This window comes from Lathamus discolor, chromosome 13, assembly GCF_037157495.1.
Source record: "Lathamus discolor isolate bLatDis1 chromosome 13, bLatDis1.hap1, whole genome shotgun sequence".
NCBI lineage: Eukaryota > Metazoa > Chordata > Aves > Psittaciformes > Psittacidae > Lathamus > Lathamus discolor.
Window position 1 is genome coordinate 5560580 of NC_088896.1, and position 20651 is coordinate 5581230.

Consider the following 20651-nt stretch of genomic DNA (forward strand, 5'->3'; position numbering starts at 1 on the left):
GGAGTCAGCCCAACACCCTGCTGTGTTTGCAGAGCATGGCAGCCTTTGCCCCCAGCAAGTGACAATGCAGTGGCATGCACTTCATGTGGCTGGTCTTGCCCTCGTTGCAGTGCACTGCTGTGACTTTCATGCTGAACCTCCTCTGCCCCACGGTGAGGAACACCCACAGCAAAAGCTGGGCACACAGCAGGGAGCAGCGCATGGCTCTGCCCTGGCAACCTTGACTTGGACGCAGGCTGTGATGTGGCATGTCACTGCCACAGGACTTGCGTCTCCAGGGCCACACATGGAGCAGGGAAGAGGCAGGGCTGCTCCGGCTGCTGTTTCCCTTGGCAGAGGCTCTGCCTGTTTGTTTGTCCTCCCTATTGTTTGTGCACAAGAACCGCACAAGAAGCCACAGGGCTGGGCTGGAGAGAGCTCTGCCAGCCATGGGCACATACATCAGCCGTGGGGATGCTGTATCCGGGCTCTCCTGGCATCAGGTGGGCAGGAGCGCTTGCTCCGGAATGCCATTCCACGCTGGCTGTGATGATGGTGATCGGATGGAGACCTGGTGGAGAAGTGCAGAGCTCACATGGAGAGAGCTGTGTTTGTTTACTCCGAGGCTGAATTCAATCCTCTGTTGCTTGTTCCTCCTGTTGAACAGGCTTGTAACGCTCTCCCCAAACACCATAAGTAGGTCAGCCTGAGGAGAGGGCCTTGTTCAGCACTCCAGATGTCTGTCCTCTTTTTTCCTTGTTTTATTTTCTTTTTCCAAAGCTGAATCCTTTATTTAAGCTTTCCACAGAAGCCTGGAAAAAACAAAGACCTGGATGTGTTTCAAAACCCTAAAGTCCTTTGCTTAAACACCTTTCAGCCAGGTACCATAAATACATCACCTCTGTGGGCAAGAAGAGATGTCTCTTTTTTATGTGGTGCCTCGAGCATAGATACTCATGAGGTGATGTTGGGTCCAGGCCATGAATGGGCAATAGGCTGCAGATCTTTATGAGAAGTTTGAATATGAAAGCAATTGCTTGCAAATCACTTAAGAGGCAATTCCTCCCTTACGGATGGATCTGAATCTGGGCCTGGTCCTCTCATCCCCAGCTCTTTGCCTTCCTTGGAGATACGCCTGGTTTCTGCATTGGTGTGTGAGCACGAAATGATTGGAGTGTAGGGATAGGGCCTCTGTTCAAACCCTGACCTCTGATGCTTCTCTAAATGTAATCTCTCAGCCTGTTGCCAAACCCTGAGTGGTTGCGTGTTCTGTTGATGAGAAAGCCCTAAACCCCAGAGTGGGGGGCTGACAAAGGTGGAGGTCAGGGATGGGAGCCGGGTGATGGTAAGCAAGGATGTTATGAAGCACATTCTCATAACGTAATCTGGCCAGTGAGAGGGAGAATGAATCAATGTCACCTTGAGTAAGCATGGAGATCAGCCTGACCACATTCCTGAGATAGCTGCGTGAAGATCTGACACTGTTATTCATGGGAGACTTAAAACAGAGTCCAGAGCCCAACCTTGGGAGCAGTGGGAACATGAATATGTTCAAGGTCATCTCAGGAGGTTGCAAAAGAGGAGGTCAGACCTGGTTCCATAAGTGCAGAGCAACTCAGGTTAATTCTTCTGTCATCTCCATGCCTGTGAAAGGCCATTGGCAGCAGTTTGCCCTGCAGAGCAGAGCCCCCTTTTCTCCAGAGATCATCTGATGGAAGATGGGCATGAGATGAGCAGGATCTGCCATGATTCTGGGAAGAGAGCAGTCTCTTAATGCTCTTTGCGTGGTGCCAAGCACTTGCTTTGCAGCTAAACCTTCATGGTGCTGTTTTATTGGAGAGCACCTTGCGTTTCAGTAAAGGGGATAAGGAGCATCATGTCCACATCACCTCCCATAAGGGCTATCAGTTAAAGCCCATGGTTCAGTCCTAGTTGAGAGGGCTGATAAATACCCTTTGCTCTGCTAATTGAAGTCCTCTCATCCTCAACCCCCCCCCCCCCCAAATGCTAGAGTCCCTTATTGCTTATGGAGGTAGGGGAAAAGCCTGGCCCATTTCTAATTGCCACGTTTGAGCCTTGTGCAGGCAGAGAGGCATTCCATATGGCATCAGGATCCAAGCTGCCCGGCTTGGCACAGCCAGGCAGTTGATGGGAAAATGATACGTTTAATTGTATGGATGCCATAGTACTGGAGTCACTTGCTTAACCCTGGAGTTGTAAATAAATACAGCAAATAAGGAATATACAGTTGCCTGGGGATGATTCAGAGCATTCGTTGTGACGCGTTGGAGAGCAAACATATGAAGGAGGTTCTCGTTTTCAGGCTGCACATGACATATCTGAGCTGGTTGTAAATTTGCTAGGTTTGGCTCATGGAGATTTCAGCCAGCTGAAAACTCAGCTCCATGTTATGAAATGGGATTCCAGAGTCTCTACTTTCAAGGAAGCCCTTTTTGATGTGTGGAATTGGACTACAAAACCCAAGTGAGGGAGAGCTGCCCTGTGCCCAGAGCTGGTTCCTTATTCTGTAGTCAAAGCAATGTCTTTACTTTTCCCTAAAAATCCCATGTTTTGATCGGCTCCTGCTGCTTCTGGAAATGGCTGCAGTGCATCCCACGTCAGAGCCCCATCCTTCTGTCTTGCAGGCTTCTTCTTGTGCTCTGGTTATCTGTGTTTGCTCCTACCCCTCCACACACAGCACTGTAGCACCTACCTGCTGGTGTTATCTGTGGCAGTGCCTTTTCTTGAAGGCAGAGAACAGTCTCATCATGGAAGGTACCTATATATATATAGGTATAGGTGGAAATCAAAGTCCATATGATGGTGCAGGCACCCTGCTGTACTTGCATACTATAAAGCAGCACTCTGTAAAGGCACAGAGATGAGTTTAGGCATGGGAACAGAGCTGTCAAACCCAGCCTACATCTGACTGCCAATACCCACCACTGCTGCACATTGGTTGAGGGTTTCCCAGGCAGATGTGGGGCTCATGTCCAGCCTTTCTGGAGGCTGATGTGCAGCCAGCACCGCTGTGATACACTTGTGGTAAGGCCAGCACTTACCCAAGTGTGGGATCTACCACAAACATACTGTTTGTTGGTTGGCACATGCCTTGCTAGTCATCAGCCTGGATGGAAATGATAAACATCTGCTCCAATTGGGAATCCTGGAAAACCAAAACACAGGTAACCCCTCTCTCCTTCCCCCCTAAAACTTCTAAGGAGGAATGGCCAAGGAAACCTGGAAAGAATTCGTCTTCCCAAAACTGCTGCTTCTGCCAGACAAAGATGTAAAATTCCTAGCGAAAGCAGAACTGTGGTTATCTGCAACCCACAGTAATTCCGGCTTGGTTTCTAAGAGTGATTTGTTTGAGCTCTGGAGTGTGAGGTTTAACTTCCAAGCTGTTTATTGCACTAAATACTCCTGATAATCTGTACCAACCTCTTAACCCAGGTTTTCTTAGTCTTGAGACAATTAACATCCTTGGCTCTCACCAGCAGTGACAGTAGAAATGGTTTGCTCTGACTTAAGGCTGATTACTCTCAGTTCACTCCAAAGCATCCTCTCTATCAGAAGTGGATCAGCAGCTTATGAGTGGATGGAGAGGGATTTTAAACGTGCATCTCAGCCTGCACTGTCATCTCCATGAGCTGCACTCTTCATTATTCATATTCAGCTGCAGGCCTTACCAGTTGGTGACACAGAAGGTATCCTGGTATCCAAAATCTGGGCTAAATATGGCACAGGGAGCAAGGCAACCGTGGCTGGGAGTGATTTGTCTCCTTATATCTGACTTCTTGAGGGAAGAGGGCTTCTGACAATAATATCAGAGACCTACCTTCTCTTCTGCTACCAAGCACTTTGTATTCATCCACCTGGATTCGTTCTGCTCTAGATCCTCGAGGCTGCTCCCTGGGAATAGCGTATGACATGGCTCTTGTTCACTCCCTTTCGGAAGTCCTCCCATTCGGTTCCGACGCTAGTTAATATTTCATTTTGCATTTTCATAGCCAGGCACTTATAGACATTAATTATTAAATGGCCACATTTCTTGAAATGAATGTATAGATGCAGATGGCTGCGGGGGGGGTTCTAAAGGGGGTGTTCACTGATGGGGATCTGCTGCTGCTTCCGACTTTCAGATAAAAATCTCAAAGGCCCCTTTTCTCAGTCAGTGTTTTCAAAGCCTCGCTTTCTTGTTCAGTGCAGGGTGGCACCTTCAGAAGCACCCAGTGTTGATCTAACCTTGTTCTCACCGCAGTCCCCAGGAAAATAGGTCTGAGCCATTTTGAAAGCTCTCCCCTTCCCCCCCCCCCATTCCAATATTATAGCAATATTCTCAAGCTTTTAAGTGCAGCTCCATCAGGCCAGCAGGTAAAGCTTGCTTTTTAGCCTCATTTCTATTAATTTGGAGCAAATCTCTAGCCTCAGCAGAGGTGCTCTGGAGGCACAAGGTGTATGAAGGCAAAGTATGGTTTTTTCCAGCTAAGGATTTTGTCTTTGCCCCTCTCCCATCGGATGTCTTGGGCCCAGGTGATGAACACAGGAGTGGGTGGTGCTATGAGCATTGTTCGATGTGTGTGAATGTGTGTTTCATGTAGATGGAGGGTAAGAGGAAGCCGGGGGTGAAGGGGACCCATCAGTGAGATGGGAAATCTCAACACACCAGAGTCAAAAGGCAGGTGATCTGAATATTGCCCTCAAATACAAATTGTGACTGCTATAATGCCTCTTTTGGAGGGCTAGGTGCACAGTTGAGGCTCCTTACTCTCTGCAGAGGTTGGACCATGGCTCCCTCTGTCATCAGTGGAGGGGCAGCTGCTAGTCTGACACAGCCCCGTAGCATCAGCTGCAATGTATATGGCACGTACCACTAGTAAAATACTTTTGCTTTGAAGAAAGGCAGCTTCACTTCCTCTTAATAATTGATATTACTCAGATCTTTGAGACTGAGAGAAAGCAAACCAGCCTTGTGAGCCTGCCTCCTCTCCAAACTGAGTCTCCTCTCCTCCGGCTGACATTTCCCCTTGGTTCTCCATCTAACCTCAATGGATATTGCCTTTATAACCACAGAGATCTTGTACTTTGTAGTTGGAAAGAATGTGAACCTTTTGGGGAGGGGATCAGGGCAGGTCCTGGTGGCTGAAGGAGGCACCTCAAAAGCTTTCCTGGAATACCAAGTTCACCACGAGCAGTCAACCTCCCTTCATTAGCTCCCAACAAGATTGAGCAGGGTGGATTTGCGCTCACGGGTGGAGCTGGAAGAAAGTAATAAGCTCTTCTTAATGAAGAGCGCGCTTTGGTTTGCCGTGTCTGGCAGACTGTTTTCATCTTTTGTACTTCTGGTAGCTGGCATCCCAGGCAAGGCTGAAGGACTTCAGTTTGGGAGTGGTAGGCATGCACTCAATTTGCTGCCTACCACTGGCAGCGGATCAAGGCTGGAATTTTCATTACACTTGCTTCGCCTGCCAGAAAGAAGCACTTTGATTTAATTCTGGTGGCTTCTTGTTCAATGCCAAGCTTGGAACGTGATGCTCTGATGTCTTCCAGCTTCTTAGAGTAACCACAGTGTCCCGCCAAGGAAATATATATTTATACAACAGAGGAATTGCATTTAAGTATGGAGTCACTTTATTAACAGCAATCGCACACCATGCTATAGGTGGATCCCATGGTTTGGAATATAAGACTGGCTCCTTTTGTAATCCCATGTACCAAGCCCAGATATGATCAGAAATTCATGATTCCTCAGTAACTATTCTTGGAAGGCTCATCTTGTTAAAAAGCAGTCACCATGTCGCTATCCCTGGAAGAGGATAAGGGATGCTAACAGAGCTGATCAAATACTTTCTGGCATAAATGTCCTTTAAGAAGGAAGATTGTGCTTTTGACAAGATGACATTTTCCTACAGAAAGCATCTGCTCGCCTCAGAACGTTGCTTTCTTGCCAAAAGAATACCTCAAAACCCAATTGTATTATTTTTTTGGACAAAAATCCAAAAGCTTTGGGGGTTTGGCAGCAGATTTTAAGGATTCAACTGAAAAAAAACCCAAAAGTTTTTGTTTTTCCAAAATCCAAGAGGCTCAAACATTATTTTTTTTTTTTTAGTTTTGTTTAAAAATTATGGAAAAATGTGACCATATTTTCCCTGTGCTGGAGGGGACCCTCTTTCAAACCAGCCCTAGATGCTCACAAAAAAATGAGTGTTAGTGGGTACTTAACTACAGCAAAGTTCTGCATAAATCATGTGCAAGGGCAGAAGCTGTTGCCAGGAGTGCAGCCAAAACCCAAACCTTTTGCAGATTCATTGGATTTTGTTTTTGGTTAAAGCTTTTCCATTTCTCATACCAATGCTCAAGCAGTTGCACTGTCTCCCATTCCTCTCAATGTCATCAGAAGAGAATGGCACTGATCCTCTTTAGTATGAAGGTCTTCATACTAAAAGTGCTCTGTGGGGCATGATGGGCTGGAGGGAGCATGGAAGAGGGGACCCTAGGAACCTGGAGATGAAAATGAGAGAAGGAAGATATGGAAAAGGGCCACACATTTAAAATGAGACAGAAGGATTAGGACTTCTGTCTAAACATCTTCTGCCCTGGGATATGGGAGGACATGTGGGAACCCGCACAGGATGTGCAATTATTAGAAGCCAACCTACAAGCTTCTTTCTTGCAGCCCTGAGACAATCTGAGCTGACCCAATATGGGAGAAACAGATGAAATAGGAGGCAGAAAGAAATGCTGAAAATGTTTGTGGCTGTGAGATGTGCGAGCTCTATCAAGAATGAAACATCTGGTACGTGCACTGCCATTCCCATTCGTTTTCTATGGAGTATTATATTATACCACAGTATTAATGTATTAATATATTAATAGAATGTCAACATTTATATATAATACAATTAGTGGTTTAATATAAAAGTCAAAATGAAATGAATCAACATGACACTTGAAATAAAATCCTTTTACACTGTTGAAATGAAATAGCTTTATGGGAGAGGTTTTACCCACCCTGCTCCCCCTTCCACTCCTGCTTGGTTGCCAGCTGTTTCGTTCCAGATGTGGTGGTCAGACTTCTTTCGGTTCAATGGCCACATTTGATAAGGTTGGCTCAGCACTGACCACTAAACATGGTCACTTTCCTTAGGGAAGCATGTGTAGCTCTCTCTTGATCTCAGCTTGTTAAACAAATAGATCAGAGATGTCTCTTTTTCTCTGTTGACATACGGCTAGCCCATACCTTAGATGGGAGACAGGTAGTGCCTGGATTTCTTCCTGCTAATTGCTGATCCAGAAAGACCAAACACAACTTTATGCATTATTCCCTTTCTTTCCTGACCCCATGCCCCTAATTTCTTCCCCAAATTTCCATTTGTATTTTTGTGGTTAAAATATCTCCTCTCTGTTGGTCCGTATCTTCCATTCACCATGAAATCCCATCTAGAAATCCCCTCTGAGCTTACAAGCCCATCCTAAAGTGCCTGTCCCCATCCCATGATATGGGCTTGTACTTCGCTATTTCAGCAGCGATGAAATCACATGCCCGAGGCAACCCTTTAGCTCTGCTCTGGCCTTCCTTCCTTTCACTTTCTTCACTACTTGGACCATGACTTGAAGGTTGTATTAATTTGTTCTGGTTAATAGCAAATCTCATGCAGTCCAGACACGATTTTGTTTTCCAAATGGTTCTTCTTGGGAAATGCAAACCAGGAAAAGATAAAGACCCTCTCCAAGAGGCCAATAGGGGATATGTTACAGCCTAGAATTGCTGAGTGGGAGGCTAGGGAACACAGGCAAAGGATTAAAGACCACTCTTTCACAGCAAAATAATAATATAGAGATATATTTCCATACATACGTTTATCTATATGTGTATTTATCAGGAGCCCAGCTCACTTTTCATTTGCACTTTGTTTCCCCACAAGATCCCAAGTGAATGAATCCAAGGGTACCATGGTGTACAGGAGGAACTCCAGACATATTATTATTATTATTACTATTTATTATTATATTTATTAAACATTTATTTATGCTGCTCATCCTGTAATTTCAACAATCTTTCATACCCACCCCCCCCCCCTTATTTAGGGATCTGGGAAGTGCAGCATTGTTCAGGATGTACCACAAAAGATTTGGGGTTATCGCATTTCTGCACAACAGAAAATAGCCCCCATTGACCCTACACAAGTAGCAGCTAAGAGTGCACTTGAAAACAAGAGCATTGCTCTTAACACTGTCTGCTCTGCTGTTGACATCATTTTCACCAAACCCCAATTCAGTAGGACCCACCCTTGAAGCATCCACCGCATCACTTGGTGAAAGATGTACAGAGACTTGTCTATGGAGCATGAGGTGCAGGCATGTGGCTCTTGGGGCTGCATGTGTATGGCCATTCCTTGCCCTGGGAGCTCTGCAGCCAGTCTGGGGAGCCTCAAGTTTTGGGCGCCTGACACTTGGGATGTGAATCCACTATGTCCGGGTATTCCAGTGCATGCAGGAAGCATTTCATTTAATCCTTATTTGTGGTCACTGCCATCAGGCAGATTTTCCTGGATGTGTCCTCTTCTGTTTGGGAACACCAGAGCTTCATTGTGCTGTTTTTAAGGCTGATAGCTTCCGTGCACAACAGCCATATCCCATGAGCACACATACACTACTCGCCATATACAGAGGTGGAGCAGTGGCTGTGATGCTTCTTGGAGGAGTCAGACTCATTGCCTGCAAGCTACACAGTGCAAGCACAGACATTTCCAGCTGGGAAACCCCAGACATAAGTATGATAAAAGTGCTTGTGAGCACTCCTGCTCCGCTCTGCACCAGGAGCACAATCCCTTTGGCATGGGCATGGTTTTCACTGAACTGTCCTATTTATTTGTATTAGGTGCACAATTCCTTCTAGGTCAAAGCTATTCGAGTGAGGTCTCAAATTTGTACCGTTCAGCCCCCCCAGCTGACTGTAATTACATTTGCATATATTGCATACAGATATAGAGGGATTTAATCAAAATGTAGCTGCCAAATGGAGACCCAGTGAGTGTATGTTCATCAGAAAATCATTATTAAAGCCCTTCCAGGTTGGCAAACTTTGCTTCAGAATTAAAAGTGAGATTTTTCATTATCCCATTGAATATTTTCAGTTATTTCAGATGCGAGAGCCAAAAAGAATAAATCAGTGCCAGCTTGCAGAAATACGAGTTGGTAGAAGGGTTGTTATTATTTATTGCATTGCAGGGAAGGATCTTGGGGGGTTTATCTTGATGGGTGAGTTACAGGAACACGAGCTCTGTAACAGAAGGGTGGAGGGAAAGGCATTCACATTCAAGGCACTGCTCCACTTTCTTCACATCAGATTTAATTTCTATAGAAGGAGAAAACAGAGGGAAAACTGAAGAGCTCTCTGCAATTGGAGCTGCAAACAGAGAGCTGTGGTTCAGATTCACTGCCTGGGGGGTTGGAGGAGGAAGAGAGAGACCTACTGAAGGTTGTCCCAGTCCCTCAGCTCTCTGTTCAACCCCAGACCATGGCAAATAGGTGCTGACTCTCAGCTAACACGTGGGGCCACAGCGTAACTGACTGCGGACACCTTGGCATATTGCAGAGAGATAGATAACGGTGTTTTACTTGTGTCTTGCTTTTGGTTCAGGTAGGTTGTATCTGTGACACCTAGAAGAGTGTCTCACCATATGTCCTCACCATAGCTGGGGAGCATCTAGTGCAGAGGAGAGATGATGGGAAGTGAGCCTCTTGGTGAAACTAAATCAAGACAAATCACATTCATGGTTTTACTTATACACTCGTTTGCTGAATCTGTCTCACCAGGGTTGGATGCAAAGAGAAAGATGCGAAAGAAATGCAGTAAAATGAATAGAGTTCTTCATAGGAAAGGGAGGCAAATGGGTGAGTTTTGTATGGACTCCAGTGTAGGTACATCTATTTATTAGAGCTAATGGTGCAAAACTGTGGTGTCAGTGGTGGAATGGCAGGTGGACAGGTGTGTTGGTGTATGCGCCTATCTGAACATGCTAACAGCAGATACTTCACCATAAACAGGACACATTAATTCAGCTGTGTTAATCTTTCAGCAGTAACAAATACGTTTTTACAAACAAGATAGGGATGCGAGATTCTCTTAGGGGAGGTTGTTGATCCCTTTCATGAAAGATAATGAAAGCCACAAGCACAGAAACCCTAAGATAAGCAAAGAAATGCGCTGAGTTGGCTCCAAACTAGGTTGAGATTAGAGCTATCTGGGTACAATAGATCTCACAAGAAACCTAAAATGTCTGAGAAGCAAATATGTCTCCCCAGCAGTGGTAAATCTTGTAGCACGATATAGTGTATACATGAGTATCGTTACAAGTAGCACAGAAAATCCCTCTTTGTAGCAAGCATTTCGGTGGCACCTTTTATGAAGTGAGATGCAGGAGGAGGTATGCAGGGGTAATAGATACTTGCCCTCGATTAAACTAAGAAGTTAGATGAGCCAAAACGCACGAAACTCCTAATTCTGCAGTGCTGGAGGCTCCGTAGGGGTTGCTTCACTTTGCTTCTCCCACTGTTTTTCATCCCTTCACACTTCTTCGAGAGCCCTGGCTGGCCAAGCTGAGACAATCTTGCTCTCCTGATCTTAACAGTTAATCTTTAATTAAGCCATGGACTGTTTTGGTCATTAATGTAATGCAGCAGGCAGGGAGTTAAGCCTCATAAAAACTCCATCAGAGCTCTGACAGATCACGCTGAACCTCAGGGGAGCATCTATGGAAATGGGTGCTCCCATGGGAACACGATTCCCCCGGAGCCTGACCAACCGCCAGGCTGTGGGCTCCCACATCCCTCCTTCGGGAAGGTTTTCCTAAAGCAACTAGTCTGGTCAATTCGTGATTATTCAAGTTTGCTGGGGCTTGGCCAAATGCTTATTGAATAAGAACCGCCTCAGAGGATTGTGGGGCAGACCCAAAGCTGAATGCAATTACCAGCTTATTTCTAAATTAATATTTTGTTAGGGGTTGGGGATAGGATTTGCTTTCACCCACTTTCCTTCCCTGCACACACACCACCGGTCTGGGTTCGGTCAGCCTTGGAGCGTGCTTCAGGTTTTACTGTCTGAGATTGTTAAAACCTGTGAAAGTTGGGACCGTTTAAAATCAGAGCAAAGAGGAAAAAAAAAGGGGGGAGGAAAAATAGCTGGGAACGGGTGAACGTCATCTAAATAGCAGTAAAACTGTTAAATCTATTTGCATTTCACACCCAATAATTTTAGACTCCACCTCGAGAGCACTGCTTGAAAGTCAGCACTTTTAATTGTCCAGTAAATCTCCTTTCAGACAGCTGCTTCATAAACTGCCATTGCCTGCACAGTGAGAAAAAACAGATAACTGATTTATCTGAGGATGGAGGCCACAACGGCCATTCGTGTGTCACTGCTTCCCCCCTCTGTTTCACTTAAATCAGCGCGTGAGGGCATTTGGTTATAGCTCTGCAATCAGTCCTCAGACGCTGCTCAGCTGAGATGGCTCTTGACCACCACGACCTGGAATGGTCCCTGGAAGGTCCATCGCCCACCTTGCCCACTGTGTCCTGCTACACTGGTAAATCACTGCCTGCTGGGCAAGGAATTAGGCAGGCTTTGGAACACTCAGCCATAAAGTAGTGGCTTATCGTTCGATTAGAGCTCAGGAAAATCTGCTGAGTTATGTCCCATCTACTTAGCTTGACTTTGGTTTCTTGGAGGTCTAAGAACATGACCAACAACACGGTGGTTGTTTGGGGGGGGAGGTGGTTTAGTGCCCTTTTTTATTTAAAGAAAAAAAATCTGTGCTTTTTTTTTTTATTATTTTTTCATGGGATTGTTGGAGCAGTTTTGGGACTTTTCAGTGTCCTCAAAAATGGGCACAGAAAGGAGCAGGCTGGTTTGATTTGTACAACAGTTCAAGGAAAGTTGACTCTGGCCACTGCTGCTTCTTATGTCCCATTTCAGACTCTTGTGGACTCATATCTCTTGAGTTTAGAACAGTTCATTTCTTCATCCCTCTTCCTCTTCCTTTCTCATTGTCCTCTCTCTGCCATCGCCACCTTTCCTTTGTCCCTGTTGAAGCAGATCACCTCAGCTTGGCCCAGGTTCTCCACTGTTACCTAGTGATAAACATTAAGAGCTTGTTTAGCAGCAAGGTAAAAATGAGATCAGATCAGCAGAAGGAAATGTTGATCAGATGTGGAAATAACTTTTTAGCTATTCCAGTGGCAGATGTTTCATCTGAAATCTCCATGACTTCCATGAGGAATTCAGGGAGCTCTTTATCTCCAGAATTTGGGGCTGTGTTTAGGCTTTTGTTTCAATCCCTCAAACTTTAAAGGGGATTCAATAGAACAAGTGGGAGCAGTAGTTTTACATCCAATTTGGGTAAGTTTCCCTGGTGTCAATCGTTAATTCACCAAAACTGACAGGAAAGTAGGCAATCTTTAGCACCAAGGGCTGAGGGCACCGTTTGGTGCTCCCATCCAGCTGCTTCATTTTCATCTCTAAGCATCCAGCACCCAACCACAATCACAGCCACCAGTTTTATTCCAAGTTGCTGTATCTTTGACTGTAGACAAAGGGTAAATCCTGCTGCCAGGGATTCCTGGCAAGGCAGAAACAATTGCACACCAGGGTCTGGGACAAGAGGCATAATGGTGAGTCAAGGTCAATGTAAGTGGTCTCAAGCATCTTCTCAAAGTGAGAGGAAGCAATAAGAAGCAGCAGGACTGGGAGGCCAAAGGCTGGGAGGGAGATCCTGCAAGGCAGCTTGTTGAAGGGCAAATGGCTGTAGAAAGTGAGGAGAGAGGGAGAGGGTCATTCACCAGGTAAGAAAGACCACAATGTAAGGATCCTTCCCCTACCATGGACATGCTCAGGTTCTCTTTTTGTTGCCTTTTCTTCATCCACTGCAGTATGGACACTCATATTCTTGAAACAAACATCTTGTGTGTTCTCCTCTGGGCATCTTTCCCTGCTGCTGGAGATAAGAGCTTGCTCCCATATAAGCACACACATACCTGCACACCTCTGAAAGAGGCCACTGGGGCTCTGAGCAGCTCTGTTGGTAGTTTCCTTGCAATCTGTGCATCTGACCTGCCTTTGCCCTGCAGGCACAGCTGCAGCAGCAAAATGTGTTCTGTGTGTGTGTGCATGGTGGTAATGCTGGCAAGCAACTATTTGCCTTTTTTTTAATCTGCTGCTTAATAAGTACTGCTTCCTTATTCATTTTAAAGGGTCCTATGTGATCACAAATAGATTTATTTACCAGCTATTGTTTAGATAGGTACAGTAAAGTAACCACCAGCCTCATCTATTGATGCATGTGCTTCATCATGCATTTAATAGTCTTATTTCTCCATAATGAATGAGTCCTCCAGTGGGAAATAAAGTGAAATGCCAGTTTAGGGATCAATCAGTGCACATATATAGCCTTTATAATGGGAAGTTCATGTGCTGTAGTGAAGGTATTTTTCTACAATAGCTTGGCTGCACTTTGTTACTGCAGGTTTTGGCTTTGTTAAGGTACAGGTCCAGAAGAAATGGATTAATCTAAAAAAATCAGAGCTGAAAGAAAATGTAATAAATACGTGTATGGCCCTACATGATAAAGATGCAGCTTCTCATTGCCCTGCATTTGTGAGGTATGTGGCTTTATTTCCACAGTGCTCTGTAGGTCTGATCCAAAGCTTGTTTGAATTGATGAGGTTTCCTTTTGTCTTGATTGACGTGCATTAGCGGTCTGGTAGGAGGACAGCTAAAGGAGTTCAGTATCAATGGGGCAGAGAAAGCTTCAGTTTGAGTTTGGGTGCCTTTGCCTTCCTTGGGGCAGAGACTTGTCCTTGGAGAAGAGTTCATCCCAAGTAACTAACTCTGGGCTTCCTCCAGAGTCAACAGGCAGGTGAGCAAAGGGAGCTGGGAATTCATCTTTCCCGATTGTCCTAAATCCCCTTTCAGCACCTTGGGGGATGCTGCCAGCCCTCACCCAGGACCACCCTTTCCACTGATGAGGGGCACAGATATTATTGCAAGTGTCAGCTGCGAATGGGATCTTAATATAAAGAGGGAAAGAATATGTGAAAAGTTAATTTGCCATAAAATACGTCCAAATCCCTTTTTTTTTTTTTGGCTTTTACAAGGGGTTTTAACTGGGTAGGATGAAGTGGTTTGCAGCAATAACGGGTCTGTCGTAGGGGTGATAGATATCACTTTACTGATGGTAAAACGATATGAATCAGGCTTGTCTGCCAGTGTGATTACCTAATTGTAGTGGAGGAGTTCAGCAAGGCCACGGCAGTCGCTGTGATTAGACAGAGTCTGTGGGTTATTCCACTCCTGAGCCTTATCACTCAGGTTTCAAGGCTCGGGAGAAATATGTCAGGGCAGCTGTCAGGGATTGAATGAACCATCCCCAGCAATGGGAGAGTCTCCTTCCAGTGCTGAGGAGGATACCCTTGAAAAGAGAGGGAGGATTAAAGAGCGTGGTGCCTGGGAGGGGAGGGAGGAGGATGGATGGTAAGAGCTCTCATTGCGGCTTCGGAAATATTGATCTTGTCATTAATAATGCGATGAACCTTAAGTGAAATTCAAGTGTCAGTGCCAAGGCAGGTTATTTCTGTCATAAACGGTACATCAGGCAACTTGAGAACAGTGATATTAAGAGGGATGGAGAGAAGGGGAGAAGGAGACTGTGTTTCTCGGAGCCTGTGCTTTGTGGGTGTGAGAGGGATGGTTTCACCTGGGGGCAGGGGTTCAGGGGAAGTTCAGTGCTTCTCCAAAGTGGACAACTCTCAATGAAACACCCCAGGAATTCATTGAGACCCCTCATTTTCCAACAGCTAATTGTAGTGCCTCTTGCAAGGCTGCGTGCTGACCTCTTCCTGCCTTATACCCAGGTCCTGAGAGCCGCGTGCACCCTTTCCCACTTCTTTCCACTTTCAACACTTTTTATTGTCATTTTCCTTGACTCCTGGGGGCTCTTTTCAAATATTATGACAATAAGATATTCTTTTCTGTCCCTGAAAAATGTTCTGTCCCTGAAGCTCCTCATGCCTGTTTGGATCATCAAGTAACAGATCCTGCCTTGCAGTAGCTTAGGGTAGGGTCAAACCTAGGGTTTTCCAGTGAAGGACATAAAGACCTTCCCTTCCTGTGCCCACAGACCCAGATTGTCTTTCATTATGCTTCAAATCCCTGATTTTTCAGCTGTTCAGTTTTAGTTTTTATTTGCTGGAAGGCCAGAAAGCCATTTTTAGCCCAGGTTTGGGAAGCAGACAGTGCAATGAGTTACTTGCTCTAATAACCACACTTGCGTTGATTTTGGGGGGCTTAAAACATTTGTGTTGTTTATAGCCATGCCTTCAGCACCCAGCTGGGGACTTGACCTCAGGCTATGGGCATCTCTTCTGCATCTCCAGTGAAATTCTCACCAGTCTTGACAGTATCCTGTTGGAATATTTCATCCCCTTCCTCTGAAAATCAAGCCTTGTTGATCAAAAGATAAGGAACCAGGGATAAGCAGTTGGGTAGTTAAGAAGACCCAGAGTGGATTTGGTATCTCAGGATACCTCGGGCATTGCTAGTGGCTGATTACATGAAGGGCACTGAATTCTTTCATGGTATTTTGCTGTTCACTGAAAACGTGTACGGGTCATTGGCATCCCAAATCTTACGTTAAATCTCTTTCCCCATTGCAAACCTACCTAAAGGCCTTTGCTATGCAGCATTTTATCTTGCTTCTCAAGGTTTTTGGAGGACATGGGAGACCATTAACATTTCAGATGCTTGAAAAATGCACTTTGGACCATGTAGGTTATAACCTTAAAATTTCCTTCCTGTAGGAAATGTCTCCTTTTTTAGCATTCAGTGAAGCTACTCAGCTTTTTTTCCCAGTCTGAATGGGACACAGAGAAGCCTAGATATGTGCTCCAGATTAGATGCTGATACAATGCAAACACACTATAGAGGAAATCCTGGTGGGGTCAGGTTCCGTCCTTAGATTGTATCTTTGCAGTGGGTTGCTCGCATGGTAACTCAATCTTATTTAAGAGTTGCCTTCAAATCAAGGTGACGCTGTTTTCCAAAGCATTAAAAAGCTGAAGCTAATTACACCTTTATTTCATTAAATATCCAGAACGTTGCACATAGATTTCAGGGAATGGCATGGCCTGATTTACAAACATATCACCGCATGTGCAGTGTCCATGAAAGCAACTTCATAAACATTTCTTTGCTGTTTCCAGCCCACTGCCTTATATTTTCAGCAGGGCTTGGTGCAAAGATGCTACCACAAAACTATCCTTTGTGTTGCTTTCCTCTGGGAAAGTCTCCTAGATAACGGGTCTGTTTAAAGAGCTATGAGACCAGCAGCCCAGGAGAGGTTTGCAGTGGAGCCTGGCTGGAGAGTATCTGCCACTGAGGAGGGAAAAGGTCTCAGGAAAACAGTGCGGGCATGGGGCTGGATAAGGGCAGTGTCACAGTTTGATGGGATATGGAGAGGAGAAATGCAGCAACACACATGTTACTGTCGGGCAATGGTGGGGGAGGAACAAGGGAGAGCAGTGAGCTATACAAAACGAAGCTACTATCTTTAGCACCAGATTTGCTATCCCTGAGCTGGATAAAGAGAGTGACACCACCAAAATGATGCACAAAGCATCTCTAGAAGCCTAAACTCCTGTTAGGACCTGCCATAGCACCCTGGTCAGGACAGCAATGTATGATTCAGATAGTTCCTTGCCCTGAAGACCTCTCCCTTCACAAACAGGGAGCAGCTAATCCAGACCTCACCAGTGAGTGCTCTGAACTGCCATCTCTTCTTCCCATTCACTGTAGTGGAAGCTGGCAGCTCTGGGTAACGGTATGACTTGGCCATCACTGTTTCTGCTGCCTGTCCCTCTGCCCTTTCTCATCCTTCATTCCCCCTAGGCTCTTGCATCTCCTCTTAGAGCTGCTTAACTCTGCATGCACAGCTGAACACCCACAAGGTAAAACACAGGCAGCAAAGTGCTTAAGAGTCAGCACCAGGCATTGACCTGCTGTGATGTAAGTGTAACTGCCCGATTTCCCTGCTTCCAGTCTTTGACTGATGGAGGTTGTAGCAGTCCTTCAGGAATCGTATTCATAACCCCATTTCTCTAAAGGCTTTCTGGGCACCTCCAAGGTCTTGGGAAGGCAGGAGACAGCATGCACCACGCCACCTCAAAAACCAAGGTATTTGGGTAAATGCAGCTTAGAACAACAGGATCTGGATGTGAGTAGACATTATGTGTTTGGCATGAAGGGCGCTGCTGTTCCCGTATGGGTATGGTCAACCCCAACCAGGCAGACTAGACTCAAAACCAGCAAGTGATTAAATACAGACCTGGAAGGTTTACTGCCTTTAATGTAACACACTGAATTACTGTTATTTGTTGCCTGCTTTCTAAGACTCTACATTTATCTCATGTTTTACATCTTCTTCTAGTCCCCAGGGACAGAAAACGGAGAGCTGTGATTCTCAGCCCATCCCTTGATGGCGAGAGGGGATCAATGCTGTGATTCTGGAACTGGGGATGTTTGAAAAACCCCACCAAACATTGCAAGGGTGAGGCTAAAATCTGAGATGAGCTCTCACAAGTCTCCTAATTTGCTGTTTGCCTCCAGTCTTCAGCTCCTGGAGCCTTGCCATTGGGTGAAAGCACTGATTTTTATGGTTTTATTGAATCTCTTACTATCACAGTGGTGGAGACAAACAGCATGTGCAGGGTAGGGCCAGCTGGTGCTACCATCCATCCTAAAGCCTAAAGCAAGTTAAATGAACCAATAACATATCTGCTTGAGATCCCTATTAGGAGTTTTTATAGCCCCTGTTACAGATAGAGTCTGATCACTTTGTGCTCTTAATATTGGTCCTACTGGCCTAAAAACCCTGTGTGTTTCAGCTTTGCCGTTCATGCTCTGGTGGGATTTGGGCAGGCACCCATCCCACCCCTGTATTGCCATGGGATGGGGTGTTGGCGAGGTGTGTTTCCTTCTCCTCCTTCTTATAGCAATGCTTTGGGTGTTCAGAGCTGGGATTGCTCCACAGTGCTGCAGTCATTAGTGGTGACATTGACCTCCCACTAGAAACATTACTATAGGTAAGCAACTAAATAAGCTTCCCTTTCTCCCTCCCAAGCATTCTTTTACTAGAAAGTCACCACCTTTACGAAACACAAGTTAAAACCTCAAATCAGCTGCTCCCTCCAAGCAAAGCTGGTGTTTATTGCCTGGCTAAGGATGACAACCCCCTTCCCTTTTAATCAACATGAAAAACACCCCTACCCTACCCACCACCTCAGCCTCCCACCCGTGACACCCTCCTTCCCTCTCCCAAACAGGCAGCACATTTCAATTTAGCTTGGAGCGAGGGAAGCTCGATTGGGTTATTAAATTTCACACCCTAATTGACACGCTGCTGTAAAATCTAACTTGCACAAACACAATTTATACTAATGACACAGGGGGGAAGCTTTCTGCTTCCACTGCCCCTCTCATTCCCCCTCTCCCCCAGCTCCCATGGGAATCCAGCTTAATTGTGCGGGGGGTGGTTAGCAGGGGTGGGAGGTTAAAGAGAAATAAATACTGCACCACTGATGGGATGTTTCCTGTTTGGGCAGAGGGGTGTGCAAGCGATGGGGTGTGCGGGCTTCGGAGCATTCTCCTCTTCCCGGCACCTCCCCAGGCACGCCATGATCCGAGTTAATAAATCCTTTATGGCAACAGATTAACCTCAGCCGGGTCCCCTGGCACGAGTTAACTGTCGATGTTTTACAGTTAGACCTGTTGGAGATCTTCGTTTCCCTGTGACTGACAGGCTGGCAGCCACCCATCCCTGTATAAATGCTCATCCTCCACCTCCTATTTCTGATGGGGAAAACCCTGCCACAAGCAAATTGGCACTCAGGAGGTTCCCTCCTTGCTGCTCCATCACAGAGCTTTGGACACAAAGCTCACAGCACCATTTTCCTCCCCTTTTCCCCTGTGACAGCCAGCCGGATAAAAGCAATTTGAGGAAGTAGTAGTGCCCTGTGCCACCGGGCTGGGGCAGACGCCAATGAGGCTCCCAGGAGCAACAGTGCTGGCTCCACTGTGTCCCTAGGATAGCTTTCCCCACAGAAGTTAGAGCATAACCACTTCTATTTCTTTTATTCCTTCTGGAAGATGTGTTTAAATAATTGATGACAGAATCTCAGCAGTACCCCGCGTTCAGCTGATTCTGCTCTGCAGTTTCCCTAATACTATACACCAGGCACTCTCTTTTTGTAAAGAACAAACGAATCGTTTTAAAACCTGAGTTTTTCCAAAGATGTGCACTTGTTCTCATATCTTAAATTCCACTCTCCATGCTCAGGGGCCTGCTGGACAACAAAGAGCTGGCATCCTTATCAAAGGAGTACTATTATAGTAAGGCCATATTCCAGTAAGAGATGAGGCAGCACAGCTGGTTTTAGATAGCTGTATCTGGGCTATAGCATAACAACTTTGCATAAGTCATACCATCCTTCTGAAGGAAAAATCCAGTGACGCCCAGAGCCATGCTCTAATTTTAGCTGTGTCTGAATCACAATGTCAGGACTCAAAATCTGTGGCATGTGATGGTAACTAGGAAATATTTGAGTTACTTCAGCATCTTTCTCCTGCATGTCTTCTCATACAAGACCTTTCTAAATATATATATGGAAGTAACAGTTTGGAGAGCCAGGGAATGTACAGGCCCACCTCCATGCTCTTCCTACCTTCTTATTTCTGATTTTTGATGAAAAGCAGCCAGGAATTTATGGGGGGAGAAATAATCCAAAATATTCAGGCTGGACCTAGCAGTGATTAAAACCTGCAACTTGTACCCAAGTGGAAAAAAAATGTTGGGGTTCTTTATGCCTTGAGGCAATACTCAACATTCAACTCAGGATGGACATCTTGCCATTCCTGTACTGCCATATGCCCATTCACAGGGGCTGGTCCAGTAGCAAATCCAAAGCTCTGCTGGGCACTGGGTCCTGCCTGCACTGGGCATGGCCCCATTTTCTGGAGGGAGTGACTGAATCCAGGCAGACATCATCCCCTTTGCCCACCCTGGGAGAGGGCAGGGCTCAGCCCCTGCTGCCTCGGCCACGCATTAATGCAGAGCATGGATTTCATTACACTGATTGCTCAGTTCTGTTATTAACAAGGCATAAATCTCTGCATTAGTCGCTCTCAGCCTTTGGGTCACAACCCCTGGGAGAGGTCAGCAGCAGATGCCCAGCCTAGGTCATGGCCCTCAACCCATTACCTGTCCCGTTAGCTTCTTCATCAGGAATAAGAAGGCATGAAGAGTTTGGAAGTATGCCTATAACTGCCCTGGCCCTCCAAACACCATCCTAAGGAGCTTGCATCTCTGCTTCATATAGAATCACAGACTGGTCTGAGTTGGAAGGATCTTAGAGCTCATCCAGTTCCAACCCCCTGTCACGGGCAGGGACACCTTCCATTTGACTAGGTACGTTGGTGCATGCTTTGCTGATGGTATAGACCAGCCCAAGGAGGCTCTTGCATTGTAGCCCTTAAGAGGGAATATATTTAGGGCTAGAAAAAAAGCCTATTTCCTGCTGTATCAACTCTTAATTTCTTTTAGCAGGTAGCTCTGGATGTTCTG

At 45.8% G+C, this 20651-nt stretch overlaps 1 long non-coding RNA gene across 1 annotated transcript in view; it reads left to right on the forward strand.

Annotated features, from left to right (window-relative positions):
- Positions 1-20651, forward strand: part of LOC136021534 (uncharacterized) — a 63400-nt gene that overhangs the window by 33320 nt on the left and 9429 nt on the right. Inside the window, exon 3 of the long non-coding RNA XR_010615807.1 lies at positions 6656-6775. This is a non-coding gene — a long non-coding RNA (uncharacterized LOC136021534). The remainder of the gene's footprint in view (positions 1-6655; positions 6776-20651) is intronic.